Raw genomic sequence first — 19,198 nt, forward strand, 5'->3', positions numbered from 1 at the left:
CCTGTCCTTTAAACTCAAAGTGGGGCTGGCTTTTTAACTTGTTTCCTTTTTAGTGGATCAATTGGATTATGTTGTATTTTAATGAGAAACGTTACATTCTCATTTCTTCCCTCTGCCCGCTGGAGAATGGGAAAGTCTGTGCATTCTAACAAATAAAGGTGATCTTTTTTTTCCTTCACCAGGATGAGCTGCACAATGCCAACTCTAAATTCATGAAGACTGAAATGAATCCAAGACCTCCTTTGAACGCTCTGTAAAGAAAAATATATGCCGCTCTATGCGGTTCTCTCTCATGTGCCAAAATTCTTCTCAGCATCCTTTGGGAATGTTTCTCTCCAGGGATCTTTTTTTGTTCACTTCAGGAGGTTTTTGAAGCACTTGAGGCCTAATAAGACAGACTGATTTCGCATAGCACCCTCATTCAGTAGCTAGAAAATTGGGCCGCTATTACCAGATGGTTTATTTTCTCTTCCCCGGATCTTCCCCCCTGGTCATACTCTGCTCAGAGCCCATGCCTTTGTTGTCCCTGTCTGTACAGTGCAAATAAATGCTAGGGAAAACCTGTCCTAAATGGCCTAACACACTGAAATGATTGCATGATACCTGCTGGGAAGTGGAATAGATGTGTTTAGGTTTCCCTTAAATCAGGGGTGGTCAAACTGAGGCCCTCCAGATGTCCATGGACTGCAATTCCCATGAGCCACTGCCAGGGAATGAATCTTTGGTGTTCCTTTCCATTTTAAACATATTTATTTATAACTAGGTTTGCCATTTGCCTGCCTGCAGTGGCAACCACTACCCCTCAAGAAATTGAGGGAAATGGCTAGAAAATAGCCCTCATAGTAATGCTGTAGACATTTCACCCTGCAAAAACCATAGAGATAAGGAGAAATTCCTAGAGTGTCACCTGGAAATGATGTCATGTCCTCCCCAGGACCTGCTGCGACATCTTTTGGAATTTTCTGATATCCCATTGTGCTCCCTTCCTTTTTTTTAAATGATGCATTTGAAATAAGCTGGAAGAACTGCTTAAGTCTCCTCACCTTAAATAACTGCTGGTTTTCACCTGCAAATCTGGCCATCCCCTCCCCCCTTCAGCTGACTTAACTTTCTGATTCAGAGCCTGGCAATTAAAAAAAAATTATAGAATCATAGAGTTGGAAGGGGGCATGCAGGCCATCTAGTCCAACCCCCTGTTCAATGCAGGATCAGCCTAAAACATTCAGGATAAGTATCTGTCCAGCCACTACTTGAAGACTGCCAGTGAGGGGGAGCTCACCACCTCTTTAGACAGTCTATTCCACTGCTCAGCTACTCTGACTGTGAATTTCTCCCCTGATATCTAGCTGATACTGTTCTACACATAGTTTAAACCCAAAACTGCACGTCCTCTCCTCTGCTGCCAACAGGAACCTTTCCCTGCCCTCCTCTGACAATCTTTCAAATACTTAAAGACAGCAATCATGTCCCCTTTCAACCTCCTCCATGCTGAACATTCCCAAGTCCCTCAGCCTGGGTGCTTGCTTGGCTGCTTGCTCATGGTGTAGTGGTTAAGAGCAGCAGCTTCTAATCTGGTGACCTGGGTTTGATTCCCTACTCACATGCAGCCAGCTGAGTGACCTTGGGCTAGTCACAGTCCTGTTAGAGCTGTTCTCACAGAGAAGTTCTGACAGAATTCTCTGCGTTTCACTTACATCACAAGGTGGGGAGAGGATGGGAAATCAATTGTAAGCTGCTTTGAGACTCTTTTGGGTTGTAAAAAGCAGGGTATAATAACCAACACTTCTTCTGTTTCACATTACTGAATATTGTGTTGGCATTAAGATGCTGCAATAACACACAATGGGATTGCTTTTCCCACACAAGGAAAATCCAGCTGTGCACTTTTTCTTTAGTGCAATGAACATGTAACATCCATCCTTTGGAGGAAACATGCTACTGCCTTTGCTGACATCCAGTCTTTGGTAGGCTGACTTCTCCTTTGAGAGCTGCCAGCCTCCAGGAGTCACCTGTAAATCTCCTGCTATTACTAGTAATCTCCAGGCAACAGAGATCAGTCCCCCTGGACAAAATGGCAGACGAATTCTATAACATTATACCCAGCTGATATCTGCCCCCTCCCCAAACCCCACCAATCCCCTAGCTTCACCCCCAAAATCTCCAGGTGTTTCCAAAGCCAGAACTGACATCCCTGCCTTCCAACTTCTCCTTTAGTTGTTTGTCCTGTGGTTTGAATTTGCTTTGTCAGCTCTTCAGGACAGGGACCCTGTACACATCGTGTTTGCAAAGCATGACTAGTCAGCCCCTTCATTTGCCTTGCCACTGACAAAGAATCCTGCCTTTAACTGCTACCAGCCTCTGACATTCTTTTATTAGAAAGATTTAACCCTTTAAAGTGCTTTCCTTTGTTTTTGGATTTTTCTGCAACCCTGGGGATTTCCCCATGTTTGCAGAACTCTCGGTTTTCTATCCCATGGGCAAATTCTGCAAGGAATTTTGACATATGCCATCTGAAACTCATAGCATGATCACCCTCAGGGAAGAATGAATATAAGAAGTTTTGTTTGCAGGGGCTGGAGAAGGTAGACTTCTTTGGCCATGGCCATTTTTATGGGGAAAGGAAGCCCTATTTCCAACACCCGAGCTGCTTCCTGTGTTTATGGAAGAAAATGTTGCATTTCCCTGACTGCATGTTTCCCCTCAGACCTTCTGCTACAGCAGCATCATTAAGACAAATGGTAAACATTTCTCTCTTTTTTCGTGTCTGTCAAAACTTCTACTTCCATGACATTTAAAACAGAAGAGGAAATAAAAAATTGTTTTTAGCATGCTGTCTCAAAGACATAGGATTCAAAACAGGTTTGTCTCTGGTGATTTTCAGTCTGCAGTCTGCTACCCTCGTCATACAATAAATTAACAATCCTAAAGGGGGAAAAATGAGTGATATAAAGAGATGGGCAGAGAATGAGATTGGGGGAACCAATGCTATGGTACAAGACATTTGCTGCATGATGAATCATTGAGTTCTAAAGATGCTGCGTTTCTGGCCAACTCAGTGAAACCCTTTTTACCTTTGCAGCCTTACAGAATGCCATCCTTGTGGGTTCAGTGTATAGCTGAGTTCATCCCCCTATGTATAAAATGTTAGTCTGGTGGGCAGGGTGACTGGGGAACAAAGAGAGAGAATTAAGTAAAAATCAAATATTGTTTCATTTTACCTTTGGGTTTTGTTTGGTTACCCAATGGCTTTTAGAGGCATGCATGTTTATGATCTTGCATTGAATGGTTTCTGGCACATTTGCTACAGGTAATGGAACACAGGTAAACATAGTTTATGCAAGTCAAATGAAGACAAACGCCTCTTTTAACAGAAGCCATCCAGACTGATTAGAGGGATTGTCTTGCCAGCTACTGCAATACAAATAGCAGCCAGATGCAACCAGGCATCTGAGCAAGGCAGAGATCAGTTCAAGCAGACCATAAAGCAGGCATTTTATCGGTTTTTACGTTGGTCGGAAAATATCCACGAGAAAGCTTTTCCACCTGACCAACCTGATTAGTCAGAAATGACATTTCCACAAGAAAATGTCATTTTCAACAAAGCTGGCTGTCAGAAATTTTCAGCTCATGGGTTCGGCTTGGCAGCATGGACTGAAGTGTTTACTACAAAGCCAGATTTGGCATCTTGGGGAATGTAGTCCTTTAAGGCCCCGTGGCCAGGAAAGAAATGACCTCAATCCTCTCACCCGGTAGAGTGGTGAAAAATATTCCTGCTGTCCTTTGTGGGGTAAAGCAGTAAGAACACGTTGAATGTTGGGGTGGGAGGCCTTTTGTCTTCTGGTGGTGTTTGGGAAGAAGAACTGCTGGAACTGTTAGACTATATTCATATATCCCATTTATTCCAGTCTAGGATCAGTCAATAGAAATGGGAATTATATGTAAGTAAACCTGTTCACTTCATTCACAAGCAGCTGGGATCAATTCTTCGTGGAAACTAGAAGGCCTTCCTGATGATGTGGTGCAGTCTCAATTTCCATACACTTTGGTGGAATAGTCCTGAAGCTTTTCGAGCCCATTTTCCATCCAGGGATGATGGGAATTGCCTCTCAGAAGTTATTGTTTTTGCACAATTTGGCCTGGTTTTCAGGCATTAATCCCCCCTCCCCCCAATATGAATAATTCCAGGGGTAGTCAGGAATCAGATACATTGTGTACAGAAGAGTTATTTTGAATGTCCAGGAGCAGCCTTTAGCCAGTTTTAGCATTGCAATTCCTAGATGCAAAGGCAAGATAAAGGTTTGTGTGGTGGTAGGGTTGCCAGCTCAGTGTTGGAAAATACCTGGAGATATGGGGATGGAGCCTGGGGAGGAGCTACGGGAAGGGTATAGTAAACTTCCCCTTCTCAAGCAGCCATTTTCTCCAGAGGAACTGGTGCCTAGAGATTAAACTGTAATTCTGGGAGATCTCCAAGCCTCACCTGGAAAGCGATAGCAAACCACCTCTTCTCATCTCGTGTCTGGAATGGCCTGTGGAAAGGGCCTGTGGTGGAAGTCAGTTGTGGTACAATGACTTGTTCTTCTCTTTGTCTCTGCTACACAGTCTCAGACCTTATAGCTGTGTCAGAAACTGTCCCCGAACAACAGTATGAGTCCAGATGTGTTCGGTCTACCACATGTAACTCTCCCTTCACTGCAGAACAAAGTTTGGGCTCATTGTCATCTTTAAGACCCACATTTTGCTAAGTATTACATGTGCCATCACATTAAGGTGACCAGATTGTCCCACTTTTGGAGGGACATACGAGGGCACCTGGCAAATTGTACTTACGTTGAAATTAAAAATATATATATCACAATACTATTTTTGCATTCTATGCGTTCTATGAAAAATTTTGTTTCTCCATATAGACCAAACTTTTAATCAAGAACCCCCCTCCGGTCAATGGTGTCCCACTTTACCAATGTTAAAATCTGGTTACCTTACATCACATAGAAAGATCCTACTCCACATTCTCAAAGACTTACTGTCACTTTACACCATAGTTAATGACCACCATGTATCATTTCTCTGTTGATTTCCCCAATGTGTTTTGTTTGGACATTTCCCCCTGGGGTTGTAGTGTTCTGTTCCCTCCTGTCCTCCTGTTAATCATTGACCAGTCCCAAATCTCCTTTCAGAACTCTCTTAAGCATTAACCTTTCCCTCAATGAAGTATTATCCATTCTCCCCCTTTCTAATTGAAGGCAGACAAGGGGGGGGGGTAGTCTTCTGGCCCTTCAAATGGAATTATTTTAAGTAAAGAACACTTTACTTAAAAGTACTGGACCCAGTACTACCTGTGCATCCCGTCTGAGAGAGTATACACTGAGGTAGAATGTGGATATTTTGATCACATTTTTAAAAAATCCCATATGAAAAACAGTTTATATATGTTTATACCCTGATCGTGTGAAAAGGAATAAATCTACAGATTAGGATGAGTAAGGAAAGTGGTGCTCTGTCCAATGTGGCACAGAAAGAACTGAGCCTGTGCAGAAGACCTGCAGATGGCAAAACACACACACAGAAAATGTCCCTCATATACAAAGAAAACAAGGGCTTTTTTTTTTTTTTTAGGGCTTCATAGGTAACCTTGCGTAGTTTGAAACTGGATTGCTAAAACTATGAATACTTTTTATGAGAGCCAGTTTGGTGTCGTGGTTAGGAGTGCGGACTTCTAATCTGGCAAGCCGGGTTCGATTCTGCGCTCCCCCACATGCAGCCAGCTGGGTGACCTTGGGCTTGCCACAGCACTGATAAAACTGTTCTGACCGAGCAGTGATATTAGGGCTCTCTCAGCCTCCCCTCCCTCACAGGGTGACTGTTGTGAGGAGAGGAAAGGAAAGGAAAGGAGAATGTAAGCCGATTTGAGACTCCTTCAGGTAGAGAAAAGTAGCATATAAGGACCAATTCTTCTTCTTCTTCAGTAATATCAGGGTTCTCTCAGCCTCACCTGCCTCACAGGGTGTCTGTTGTGGGGAGAGGAAAGGGAAGGCGACTGTAAGCCACTTTGAGCCTCCTTCGGGTACAGAAAAGCGGCATATAAGAACCAACTCTTCTTCTTCATCATCATTACAAAAACCTCTATGTAAGCATTAACAGTTTTACCTTTGGACACTGCTCTCAGTCTGTGAAAGGAACACGCCTCCAAACGGAGCAGATACGAATTTTTCTTCCGTCCGATATGGTCTCAGCATAGGAAAGCAGAGGCCAAGCTTGCCTTTAAAACATCTGCCGAAATGAGCAGAGCTACCTGTGGACAAAATACAAAAGCACATCAGGAGGGGAAAGGAGTCACTTCGAAATGTCAAAGGATGATCCGAAGAAGGCAAGGATGAAGGCAGGCTTCTCAAATATGCGGTAGTTTGGCTTAGCTTGACTGAGACAAGTCGGAGCAGATGGACTTGCCTGTTAATCCAGGTGGTCTGCACCTGTTGTCAGTCATGGCCTTCAGTGTGAAGTTATTGCTCAGACAGGATTCAAGCTTCCAGCCCAGGGCTAAAGCGTGCTGAATAATTACCATCGAACTTTAAGAGAGCCGAAATATCACAAGAATATGATACCGTAACCTTACAGATATCCAATCAGTCACTCAGCCTCGCTAGCGCTGTCATCTCTGAAGAAAGCTTTATCAGGAGGTGTCCTTCAACCCAGCAGCTCAGGAAGCCGGAAGGAAAAACTAAATGAAAGGGGAGGAGAATAAGCAGTCTTGAAGTCATGTAGCCACCGACTGTTTTGAATGTTCAGGACACGGCTCGGTTAGTATTCGGGTTGCTGTAAATTTCAGGATCATGAATGTGTCGAACGGTTGAACTTAACCTGTTCTGCGGTGTTGAAGAGGTAGGAACCAATTGCCCAGCCTGTCCGGTGAGCAGCCATGAAGGCTTGCTGAGCAAGGTTGCGTTGGGTTTTTTGCCAAGCTGCACATGGCCAAAGACTCTGCCGTTTCAAAGCAATCATCGGTCTCTAGGGGCTCCTTAGATGATCACCAAAGAGTAAGCAGCTTTGGATTCCCCTTGGGGAGAAAGGTGGGGTTATAAAGGAAGATAATCGATCAATCAATTATACGATTTGTGACTAATTTAATTGCCTGTTTAAGCAACGGCCTCCTGAGCAAAGCAGTTACGCAGCACAGATGGGGAATAGCAGAACTCAATTGTGCTGTACGAGAGCACATTTGTGCCAAAAACCAATTGCACAGTACTGCATGGGGGGAAGGAGTACAATGAAGCACCCGGCTGGACGGCAACAAATGGGTCAATGAACTGAACCGGCCATTGAAAAATCGGCTTCACTACCAGCGAATGAGCTGTGAGTCATTCTGGCAGGTGTTCTGGCATCCTTCATTAGTTTGCAAGTAAAACTTGTGCTTCTCATTCCCGTGCATTGACTGGGGTCCACTAAGGTAGGAGGAGGTTTTCCTGTATTTGATTCAGGAGCATTCTTGCTTTCCCCCCAGAGCACCAGAAGACACAATCAGGAAACACCCTAGCATGCAAGCAGGGGGTGGGGCACACTCAGTGGTGGGGCACACCTTCACAGAGAAGATCACAACTTCCATCTCATTTTAGTCAAAGGATCTCACATAGCTAGGGTTGCCACACTCTGGGTGGGGAAATACTTGGGGATTTGGGGGATGGGAAGGGTGGAGTCTGGGCAGTCGAGGGACCTCAGCAAGGAACAATGCCACGGAGTCCAAATTCCAAAACAGCCATTTTCTACTGGGGAACTGATTTCTATTTTGGACTCTGGAGGTAAATTGTTATACCAGGGGATTTCCAAGTCCCTCCAGGAGGTTGGTAGCCCTACATAAAACCAGATGTTAACCTGTACTGCCCTTTGATTGACCGTTTCCGCACTGGAGGTTTCATGCCGTTCTGCAGTCTGAAGTTTTAGTCATGGCAGGTTGCCCCACCTCTTCCTGCACCTACACGGGGGAGCATTTGGCCTAGTGCACCTCATCCACCCAATTTGTGCTCCTGCATCAGAGCTGGGGCAGTGAAGTTCCAAGCGCATAAACGGTTACTGCCATGCTTAAGTGTCCCTGATCTTCTGAACCTGTGAAAAGAGGCCAGTTGTATGCTTAGAAAATGATTCATTCCTTGCTTATCCTTTATAATGCAAGATAAGCAGCACGTGGCTTTGTTCTATGGCAGGGGTAGTCAAACTGCGGCCCTCCAGATGTCCATGGACTACAATTCCCAGGAGCCCCTGCCAGCATTTGCTGGCAGGGGCTCCTGGGAATTGTAGTCCATGGACATCTGGAGGGCCGCAGTTTGACTACCCCTGTTCTATGGTGTCTACAATTCTAATGAACATAAAGATTTCGTTCGTCTGAATTTTTCATACTCTTGCAGTGATTGTGTTTATTTTTATAATGAAAACATGAATATTCCAGCACTCATGACCCTAAAGGGAGACATTGATTTTGTCTTTGGACATTTATATCCCACTTTTGACAAGAACCACCAAGCCAGCTTAACACATTTAAAAATGCTTCACAGAATCATGTTTAAAACCATATATATACTCCCCCCAACAGACGCCAGATCATTAGTAAAAGCTTCCCCCTCCATAGATGGGTATAATTTTGTAGAGTTCACAGATACCCATGGAAAAGTTGGGGATTCCTTTAAACAATAAAAATAAATACTCCGGGTTTGTTTTGTCTCTGTGATGCTGTAGTCAGCTACTTCACTATTAAAAGGCCTCTGGCATTTCGGTCAGATGCTGTTTTTTTCTCACTGAGCTCCTAAACCCCTCCAGAGGGATAGTCTTCTCTTAGCTCTGTAACTTTTGACCACTTTGACATACTTGCCAATAATGCTTTGCAAAGTTATGGTACATTCTGTGTGATATTATAGTAATGCAATGGGGTGTAAGCAAAGATAATATGACCAGCTCAGTCCCCTATCTTCTGGTTAAAGGATCTCATGTAGTTGCCAGCAATGGGTGGAGAAATCCTTAGAGACTGAGGGGGGAGAAGGGGGGGGTTTGGGCAGTTGGCTTTTTGTGTCTGAATATCTTCACACCCCAGGTTTCATTGAATCATGGGGAGAACAGACAAGTAGAAAGTAGGTTGGCTGCTCTCCTCCTGCTCCCATCTTGCTACAACTTGCAAAACGATTTTATCCCTTCTTACACAGTTCTCCAGGTGAGGACAGGTGGCACTGAGCCCACTTTGGTGCAGAGGGCGGTCCATACATTCAAATATATAAATTGATAGTGTCCCACCAGATGTGATATCACCAGGCCAGCAAGGATTTGTTTCCCCAGGCCCCCTTCCTTTCCCACCCCCTCCAGGCCCATAATTGGCCATGTGAGGGGGGGGGGCAGGTCAATATGACCATATATGGTCACATCACCTGATACATGTAATTGGTATATATCTACACATATAAAATTAATTAACTCCCACCCAATCAGCGAGACCCTTCCAGGGCCATCAGGAAAACCCAAGGTTTCACAAAACCCTGGTTGAGAAAACCTGCTCCAGAGTCCAGTCGCACTTTTAAGACCAACAAAGATTTATTCAGGGCGTGAGTTTTCGAGTGCTTGCACTCGAAAGCTCACGCCCTGAATAAATCTTTGTTGGTCTTAAAGGTGTGACCGGACTCTGATTTCATTGGGCTACTTCAGACCAGCACGGCGACCCATTTGAACCTGTTCTAGTCCGACACTCCAACCTCTCCAGGGACGTTGGCACTCCAGGGAGGCTGGCTCTCAGCTCTCATTCTTTCTCTTTCTTTGTTAACATGACTGGAGACCAGGATCCATTCAGCATCCATTCTCTCTCTTGCTAAACTCCTTGAATCATTTCCGCTAAAGCTCTTCCTCCCTACCTGGACATTTAAAGGGAAAAGTTAATGACCAAGGAGTAAAGGAGCTCACAGTAATTCAAAGGATTGCATTGGGGGGGGGGAAGGTCATCTAATAGGAACATCAGGGAGGGTGATGTGGGAGGGTCGCCCGGGAAGGCAAACTTCAGAATCTCCTGCTGAGAGCCCCGAACAACAGATGCCCCCTCAGAAGCTGAAGCTGCTGCAGTGGGAGAGAATCCTTTGCCTGTAATTGAAGCGAAGGGCGGGGGGGGGGGGGGGAGCTGTCAAGCACAAGCTGGCAGCCAATCAACCCTGTCTGTAGCAAGCCATGCTCCACCCCTGCAGGCTAACAATAGGAGCTGGCAGACAAGAGGGTTTGCTGCTGTGTGCCTGCTGGAGAAACAGGAAAAGATGGTGGGGGGGGGGGGATGATGAGGGAGGGGAGTCCTAAACCGTGAGCCAAAGAGCTCAGTCACCCCACAAGAATGACAACCCCAAACTGCGGAACAAAAACGATGCACATGGAGGAGAGAAAAAAACAACAAACAAACAAACCTGCTGTTTCGGAAGGAAGCTCTCAGTCTGCAACAGAAGAGCTCGATTCCAGTCCAGCAGGATATCACAGACCAAAAACGTGTGTGTGTGTGTGTGTGTGTGTGTGTGTGTAAGCTTTCAGAGGTGCCTGATGAAGGGAGCTTAGACTCTCGCAAGATTATAACATGCAAATCTTGCTGGTTTCTAAAGCTCGACTCGACTCGACTCGACTCGAACAAATCTGTAGCATTTCTAAGACAGTTCCCAAAAGGTAATTGAGTGTTGTACACTTGTCCAAAAATACTCCTTTAAAAAAACAAACACTTAATTGATCCTTGCAAAATCAGATTAGGCTTTTAACAAGATGAACACAGGAGTTGCATCATGCCTGAGATTCTGGCTGGATGGTGGCCCATCCCCAGTTTGAGCTGGGGGGGGGGGGTCTGACTCATTGTTTGAGAAACCAATCTGATCTCTAACAGACCCATCAGACATTCATTAGCTTCAGAAAGACCCTTGGTTCCTTCTTCCTGGGGACAGCTTAATGGGAAAAGTGGAACAGACCATGTTTTCCATACCGGTATTCAAAATATGACACTGTGAATAATTTCAAGAGGCACGCTGGAGATACAAATAATCCAGTTGGGGAAGGCTTGCGCTCTCAAGCCCAAGCGTGTGTGCCCATGATGGGGAGGCTGAGGGGCTGATACAAAGTGTGATTCAATACGTGGCTTTCTGACATTCAGTTTTGCTCATTCTGTTCCGACAGATGCACTCGACAGAGCTCAAGACTGATTCCTAACACCAGAACATCGAAGGTGCTCTGAAATCCCAAGGAGTATAGAGTGTAGAGGATGAGGGCATTAACGTGCTGAGCCTTTGTGTTAGTCAGCCTTGCCCCAACCTTTTATGGCATTACTCATGTTTGCCCAGAACAATCCTAGAGCAGGTTTATATCTGACTGTGCTAGAGAAGAAGGTCAACTGGGAAGTTGGGCTGGAACAGAGAGAACAATAGCAAAGAACAGCAAAGAGTTAAGCAGGCATCACACCAACATAATGTACAAGGAGGATTAATGGAAGGGATCCTTTTAAATTACATTTCGGAGCCATGGGAGGTCTTTCAGGGTAAAGCAAAAGTGTTCAACCAGTTTCCTCTCTTATTATAATGAGGCCTCCAGATTACAAAGATTATATCGTCGGGGGGGGGGGGGGAGACAAGCTATCGGGCAGGCCAGGCTTGTTCTGGGCCACATCATTATAGCAACAGCTCTCTGCGCGCCGTGATTTCCAACCGATGGCTTTTCCCATCATACATCACCAGGGTGACAGCACACCGATGATCTACAGCTCTGAGCGCCGTAATGCTGAGCATGGGGCTGTGGCTGTAGTAATAATGGGGGTTTGCTCCAGGGAGAGGAAAACCTCATTTAAAAAAAAATAAAGGCGTACAGAATGCTTATGATCAGTGGGGTGAAGAATGCTACCAACTGAGGCTGCTGTTTTGTGAAGGGGAAGAGGCTCATCCAGGGGTCTCTCCTCCCAAGGAATGAGAGTTCTACGATGGCGCTTCTGAACGCAGTCCTCGTGCCTCCACTCGCAACATGACATGCCTGTCATGGTCTCTCACATGTTGCAGGCCGCCACCACTTGAGGTAAGATCCAGCCCCCACCCCCACCCCCACCCCAACATGGCTGCTTGAAGACAGCCTCACAGTGGTATCAATAGCATGCCAGGGAGCCAGGCAGGTGGATAAAGATTGTGAGGACTCTCTCTAGTCCAACTTTGGCTTACAATACAGAGGTGATTTCACTTGCTTACACCGTGCGTGTCCGCCAGGTTTCCTTTTTTGTTCTGCATTGATTTTCCTCCCTTCAGCACTCAGTTTGATTTCTGGCCGCTGTTTCCCTGAGTTTTTTGAGAGCACCTTTCTGCTGAATTTTTCCTTGTTTTGATTCCAAGTGGAAGGAAATTCAAAAGCTTATAGATTTCCTCGTATCGCCCCCTGCCCCCACACCTGCTACCCTTTTCCTGCCCTTTGAATCCCACTCCTATGCCTGTATCAAAGACTTTCTACCCACTCTGGGCCTTTTGCCGTTCCCACTTCATCCGAGTACATGCTCCATTTATACATTTCCCCTTCCTTGTTTTAAGTTATTTTGTGATAAACAGTATGAGTCTACAGTATGAAACTAGTGCTTGTCTTAGTTCTCTGAATAAAAAAAAATTAAAAGGTGAGAGGCATCAAAAAGTTGTGTGAGAGAATACAGTCCACCTTCTTTATTTTATTTATTTCTTTGCATTTATAACCCACCCCGTCTGTTGAAGACTCCTGCTCACCGTGCTGAAGATAGATAGGCACCAATGGCAATTCTCAAATCACAGGATTTTAAAAAATTAAAGTGCTGAGAGAAAGCTTAAAAGGAACTGTGTGAGATTTAGCTCCTTGCTGGTGTTGACTTGAAAGGGATATTGGAGGGGAGACAAATCCCAACATCTCCAATGCTGGGCATAAGCTTTTGTGTGCATGCACACTTTGAAAGGTCTGAAGAAGAGTTGGATGCACATGAAAGTTTATCCCCAGAATTTAGCTTTGTTATTCTTAAAGGTGCCACTGGAGGCAAATGTTGTTCTATTGCTTCACGGCAACATGGCTACCCACCTGAAACTGTCCTATTCAGAATCTTTATGTCATATTTGCAGTTACTATTCCCCTGGGACAAGCTTAATGTTGTAATCATCTCAAAAACATTTGGGACCTGAGAGATCTTGAGTGAGTCGTTTAATCTTCCATGCTGCATCAGGAGAGCAACTTCAGTTGGTTTCATTATCTGTTTAGAACAAACACTGAACATGAACATGGGTGCCCATGATCATCCTTTGCAGCACAGTGAAAACAAATACAACCTTCTTGGCTTATCGCAGTCAACTTTGGTTCCTTTCACTTCCAGTTCTGACAACTGCAGTTTAGAAGTGCTTTCTCTCAGACAGTGAGCCCCAGTGCTAGCATTTCCAAATGAATGCAGATTTAGCATCAGGAATAGCTGCTCTTTGAGTTCCACAACATCCTCAATGGGAGGAAGTTGTGCTGCTGTCAGGATGGTGTCCTTGTGGTTGTATGGACCCACACCTCCTGCCACACAAGGGTCAGGGCACGCAGCTACACCAAGGTGTGCAATTAAGGTGGAAAGTGGAACATCTTTGTGCTGCTGTAATAATGGGACAAAAGAGCCTCTTGTGGCGCAGAGTGGTAAGGCAGCAGACATGCTGAAGCTCTGACCACGAGGCTGGGAGTTCAATGCCAGCTGCCGACTCAAGGTTGCCTTCCATCCTTCCGAGGTCGGCAAAATGAGTACCCAGCTTGCTGGGGGGTAAACGGTAATGACTGGGGAAGGCACTGGCAAACCACCCCGTATTGAGTCTGCCATGAAAACGCTACAGGGCGTCACCCCAAGGGTCAGACATGACCCAGTGATTGCACAGGGGATACCTTTACCTTTACCTTTAATAATGGCAACCATATATCCACATGCAGCATGGAGGGCCTGGTTCATACAACTGTTGTCTCCATGAGATGCTAGCCAGGTCATAAGCCTTCCTGCTTCTCAGGAGAATGACTTGGGGCCTAATAAGCAGCATCTGAACTGGCTCTCAGTACTAATAATTTCTCTTATGATTTTTGGTGGGTGCTTTGATTATCCTAAGTTTGTTTGACAATACCTACTGCCATTTTACAATGTTCAAGCTCCATTTTAGGATTCATAAAATTAGCCTGTTGTTCTTACCACACTCACTCCTTGACTGCGACCAACACTAGGGAGGTGTAGGAAATTCTGTCCTTTCTGTTTGGACTAAGGGTCTAGCACTTAAGAGTGCTTAACTAAAATCAATCTTCATTACCATGGAGAATGGAAATCTCATCTTGCACTAAGCTGACCTAATTGGCTTTTCACAAACCCTGCCTCTGGACATCTTTATGAACTTTGATTTTGATTGGTTCACATCACAAGAAGTAAATGTCACCATTCCCCTCTCTTAAAGGGTTTCCCTCTTATAAGGATGGATTATCGGTTCCCTGCAGATTCTGACTCAGCTGAGTATTTACTGCACTTGTGTATGTTCCATTCTTGTTTCTTTTGTTTTACTCAACATGTTCTTGAAAGTCTGCAAGAAATAGATCCTGCCTTCTACTCCCTTAAAATGTGACCTTGAAAACTTAGTTGATTTTTAGGAATATGTAACTCCATCTAAGTGTGTATCACATTCTCTTGGTGACAGAAAGCTTCTTAAGAACATAAGAAGAACGATGCTGGATCACACCAGTGGTCCATCTAGTCCGGCATCCCATCTCACACAGTGGCCAAACATTTCTCCTGAATGGCCTTCCCCTGATGTTGCCTCCTGGCTCTGGAACTCAGAGGATTAATGTTTCTGAATTTGGAGGTTCCCCTTGGTCACCATGACTACCAGTAGCCATTGATAGACTTATCCTCCATGAATCTAATCTAACCCCCTTTTAAAGCTATCTATTCCTGTGGCCCCCCCCCTTCAAGGATCGCTGCCTTGTTGTGGCAAGGGGGCTTGCGTAGTTCAGTGAAGCTATGAGCTATACCGTGCAGGGCCACCCAAGACGGACAGGTCATAGCTGAGAGCTCTGACAAAAGGTGATCCACTGGAGAAGGAAATGGCAAACCACTCCAGTATCTTTGCCATGAAAACTCTATGGACAGTTCCAATAGGCATAACGATATGACGCCGGAAGATGAGCCCCTCAGGTCGGAAGGTGTCCAATGTGCTACTGGGGATGAGCAGACGGCTAGTACGAGTAGCGCCAGAATGAATGAAGCGACTGGGCCAAAGCCGAAAGGACGCTCAGTTGTGGAAGTAACTGGTGGCGAAAAGACAGTCCGATGCTGTAAAGATTTTTATTCCATAGGAACCTGGAACGTCAGATCCATGAATCAAGGTAAGCTGGACGTCGTCAAACAAGAAATGACAAGACTGAACATCGACATTTTAGGAATCAGTGAACTAAAATGGACAGGAATGGGTGAATTTAATTCAGATGACCATCAGGTATACTACTGTGGACAAGAATCTCGCAGAAGAAATGGAGTAGCCTTCATAATCAATAAGAGAGTAGGAAAAGCAGTCTTGGGATACAATCCCCAAAATGACAGAATGATCTCAGTTCGAATCCAAGGCAAACCATTCAACATCACAGTGATCCAGGTCTATGCCCCAACCACTGCTGCTGAAGAGGATGAAGTTGATCAGTTCTATGAAGCCCTACAACACCTTCTAGAAGCAACGCCCAAAAATGATGTGCTTATCATCATGGGGGATTGGAATGCTAAAGTAGGAAGCCAAAAGATAACCGGGATAACAGGCAGGTTTGGCCTTGGAGTACAAAATGAAGCAGGGCACAGGCTGGTAGAATTTTGTCAAGAGAATACAATGGTCATAGCAAACACTCTTTTCCAACAACCCAAGAGACGACTCTACACATGGACATCACCAGACGGTCAACACAGAAATCAGATTGACTATGTGCTCTGCAGCCAAAGATGGAAAAGTTCTATCCAGTCAATAAAAACAAGACCAGGAGCTGATTGTGGTTCAGATCATGAGCTTCTTGTTGCAAAATTTAAGCTTAAACTGAAGAAAGTAGGGAAAAGCACTAGGCCACTCAGGTATGAACTAAATCATATCCCTGACGAATACACAGTAGAGGTGACAAATAGATTTAAGGAATTAGATCTGATAGACAGAGTGCCTGAAGAACTATGGATGGAGGTTCGCAACATTGTACAAGAGGTAGCAACTAAAACCATCCCAAAGAAAAAGAAATGCAAGAAATCAAAATGGCTGTCTGAGGAAGCTTTACAAATAGCTAAGGAGAGAAGGGAAGTGAAAGGCAAGGGAGAAAGAGAAAGATACACCCAACTGAATGCAGAATTCCAGAGAAAAGCTAGAAGAGATAAGAATGCCTTCTTAAATGAACAGTGCAAACAAATAGAAGAAAACAATAGAATGGGGAGGACCAGAGATCTGTTCAAGAAAATTGGAGATATGAAGAGAACGTTTCATGCAAAGTTGGGTATGATAAGGGGCCAAAATGGTAGGGACCTCACAGAAGCAGAAGAGATTAAACAAAGGTGGCAAAATTATACAGAACAACTATACAAGAGTGAGCTTAACATCCCTGATGACCACAGTGGGGTAGTTACTGACCTGGAGCCAGACATCCTGGAATGTGAAGTCAAATGGGCCTTAGGAAGTCTGAGCAACAATAAAGCTAGTGGTGATGACAGCATTCCAGTTGAACTATTCAAAATCTTAAAGGACGATGCAGTAAAAGTGCTACACTCAATATGCCAGCAAATTTGGAAAACTCAACAATGGCCACAGGATTGGAAAAGGTCAGTTTACATTCCAATCCCAAAGAAGGGCAATGCCAAAGAATGTTCAAACTACCGCACCATTGCACTAATTTCTCATGCTAGCAAAGTTATGCTCAAAATCCTACAAGCTAGGCTCCAGCAATATGTGGACCGAGAACTTCCAGAAGTACAGGCAGGATTTCGAAGAGGCAGAGGAACTAGAGATCAAATTGCCAACATACGCTGGATCATGGAGAAAGCTAGGGAGTACCAGAAGAACGTCTACTTCTGCTTCATTGACTATGCTAAAGCCTTTGATTGTGTGGAGCACAACAAATTGTGGCAAGTTCTTAAAGAGATGGGAATACCAGAGCATCTTATTTGTCTCTTGAGAAATTTATATGTAGGTCAAGAAGCAACAGTGAGAACTGAACATGGAATCACTGACTGGTTCAAAATTGAGAAAGGAGTTCGGCAAGGCTGTATACTGTCGCCTTGCCTATTTAACTTGTATGCAGAGCACATCATGAGAAATGCGGGATTAGAGGAGTCACAAATTGGGATCAAGATTGCAGGGAGAAATATCAACAACCTCAGATATGCAGATGATACCACTCTAATGGCAGAAAGTGAAGAGGAACTAAAGAGCCTGTTGATGCGGGTGAAGGAGGTGAGTGCAAAAGTTGGCTTGAAACTCAACATCAAGAAAACAAAGATCATGGCATCCAGCCCTCTCAATTCCTGGCAAATAGAAGGGGAAGAAATGGAGATAGTGACAGATTTTATTTTCCTGGGCTCCAAGATCACTGCAGATGGGGACTGCAGCAAAGAAATTAAAAGACGCTTGCTCCTGGGGAGGAAAGCTATGGCAAATCTAGACAGCATCCTAAAAAGCAGAGACATCACCCTACCAACAAAAGTGCGTTTAGTCAAGGCTATGGTCTTCCCAGTTGCAATGTATGGCTGTGAGAGTTGGACCATAAGGAAGGCCGAGCGTCAAAGAATTGAGGCTTTTGAACTCTGGTGCTGGAGAAGACTCTTGCGAGTCCCTTGGACTGCAAGGCGAACAAACCGGTCAGTCCTAGAGGAGATCAACCCTGACTGCTCTTTAGAAGGCCAGATCCTGAAGATGAAACTCAAATACTTTGGCCACCTCATGAGAAGGAAGGACTCCTTGGAGAAGAGCCTAATGCTGGGAGCGATTGAGGGCAAAAGAAGAAGGGGACGACAGAGAATGAGGTGGCTGGATGGAGTCACTGAAGCAGTAGGTGCAAACTTAAATGGACTCCGGGGAATGGTAGAGGACAGGAAGGCCTGGAGGATCATTGTCCATGGGGTCGCGATGGGTCGGACACGACTTCGCACATAACAACAACAAAATTCCTGTGGCCATCACTACATCCTTTGGCAGCAAAGTCCACATTGAATCACTCTCTGTCTCTTTAAACAATATCTTGTCTTTTACATTTTCAATTCCATAGGATTTGATTTACTAATAGAGTTGCCAAACTCCAGATAGGGTCTGGAGATCTCCTGGAATTACAGCAGATCTCCAAATCACCAAGACTAGTTCCCCTGAAGAAAACAGGTGGTTTGGAGGATACATTCTTGGGCATTATATTCTGCTGAGGTTCTTTCCTGAGCTTTTGCCCCAAATCTCCAGGAATTTGGAGCTGGCAACCTTATGTAAATTGGTTGCAGCAAGTTCTCTCTAGATCTGAACCTTCTGTATGTGTTTGATCTCTGATTTGCTACATATTATAAAGAGATATTGTAGCTCAGATAACAACAGGATTCTATACAGTGTTAAAATATAGGCAAGTTAATATTGAGAAGAAATACAATCTATTTACAACATTTACATTTTAAAATGTGCTTTCATGTTGGAGTCAGAATGGCAGTGATTCCGACTAGGATTGTTGTGGCTTTGGTATCAACTTCTGCTTGATCCCAGATCTCCCACAGTCCCCCTCCAAAATCTGCATTTGTAGATGACATAACTTGATGCCACCTCCTTTGCTGTTTATGAAAGCACAAAGCAGCTCCCTACTGTGTTAGAAGTGTGGAAAGACTCCCGATATTGATCCCATGCATTTTCTATAAAGCTTTTTCTCAAACGGCTTTACAATATTGCATCAACTTCAGACACTCATAGAGTCAAATGGTCTTAGGGAGACTTCTCATATGATTATGGCATAATCCCCAGGACTCTTGCTGCAGTTGACCATTGCTTACCATGCAAAAGCATTTCTTGAAGGTGTCAAGATGTCTTAGGTACAGCAGCACAAAATGTTGTGCAGAAAATAAGTCAGTGGGCATCCTTCAACAGCCTGTTATGGACCCTTCTACCCACATGGCAAACTTCCAAGTAGAACGGGAAGAAAAAACATTCCTTGTTTGATAATACTAATGACCAATAAT

This window comes from Paroedura picta, chromosome 10 (genome assembly GCF_049243985.1).
Source record: "Paroedura picta isolate Pp20150507F chromosome 10, Ppicta_v3.0, whole genome shotgun sequence".
Classification (NCBI taxonomy): Eukaryota; Metazoa; Chordata; class Lepidosauria; order Squamata; family Gekkonidae; genus Paroedura; species Paroedura picta.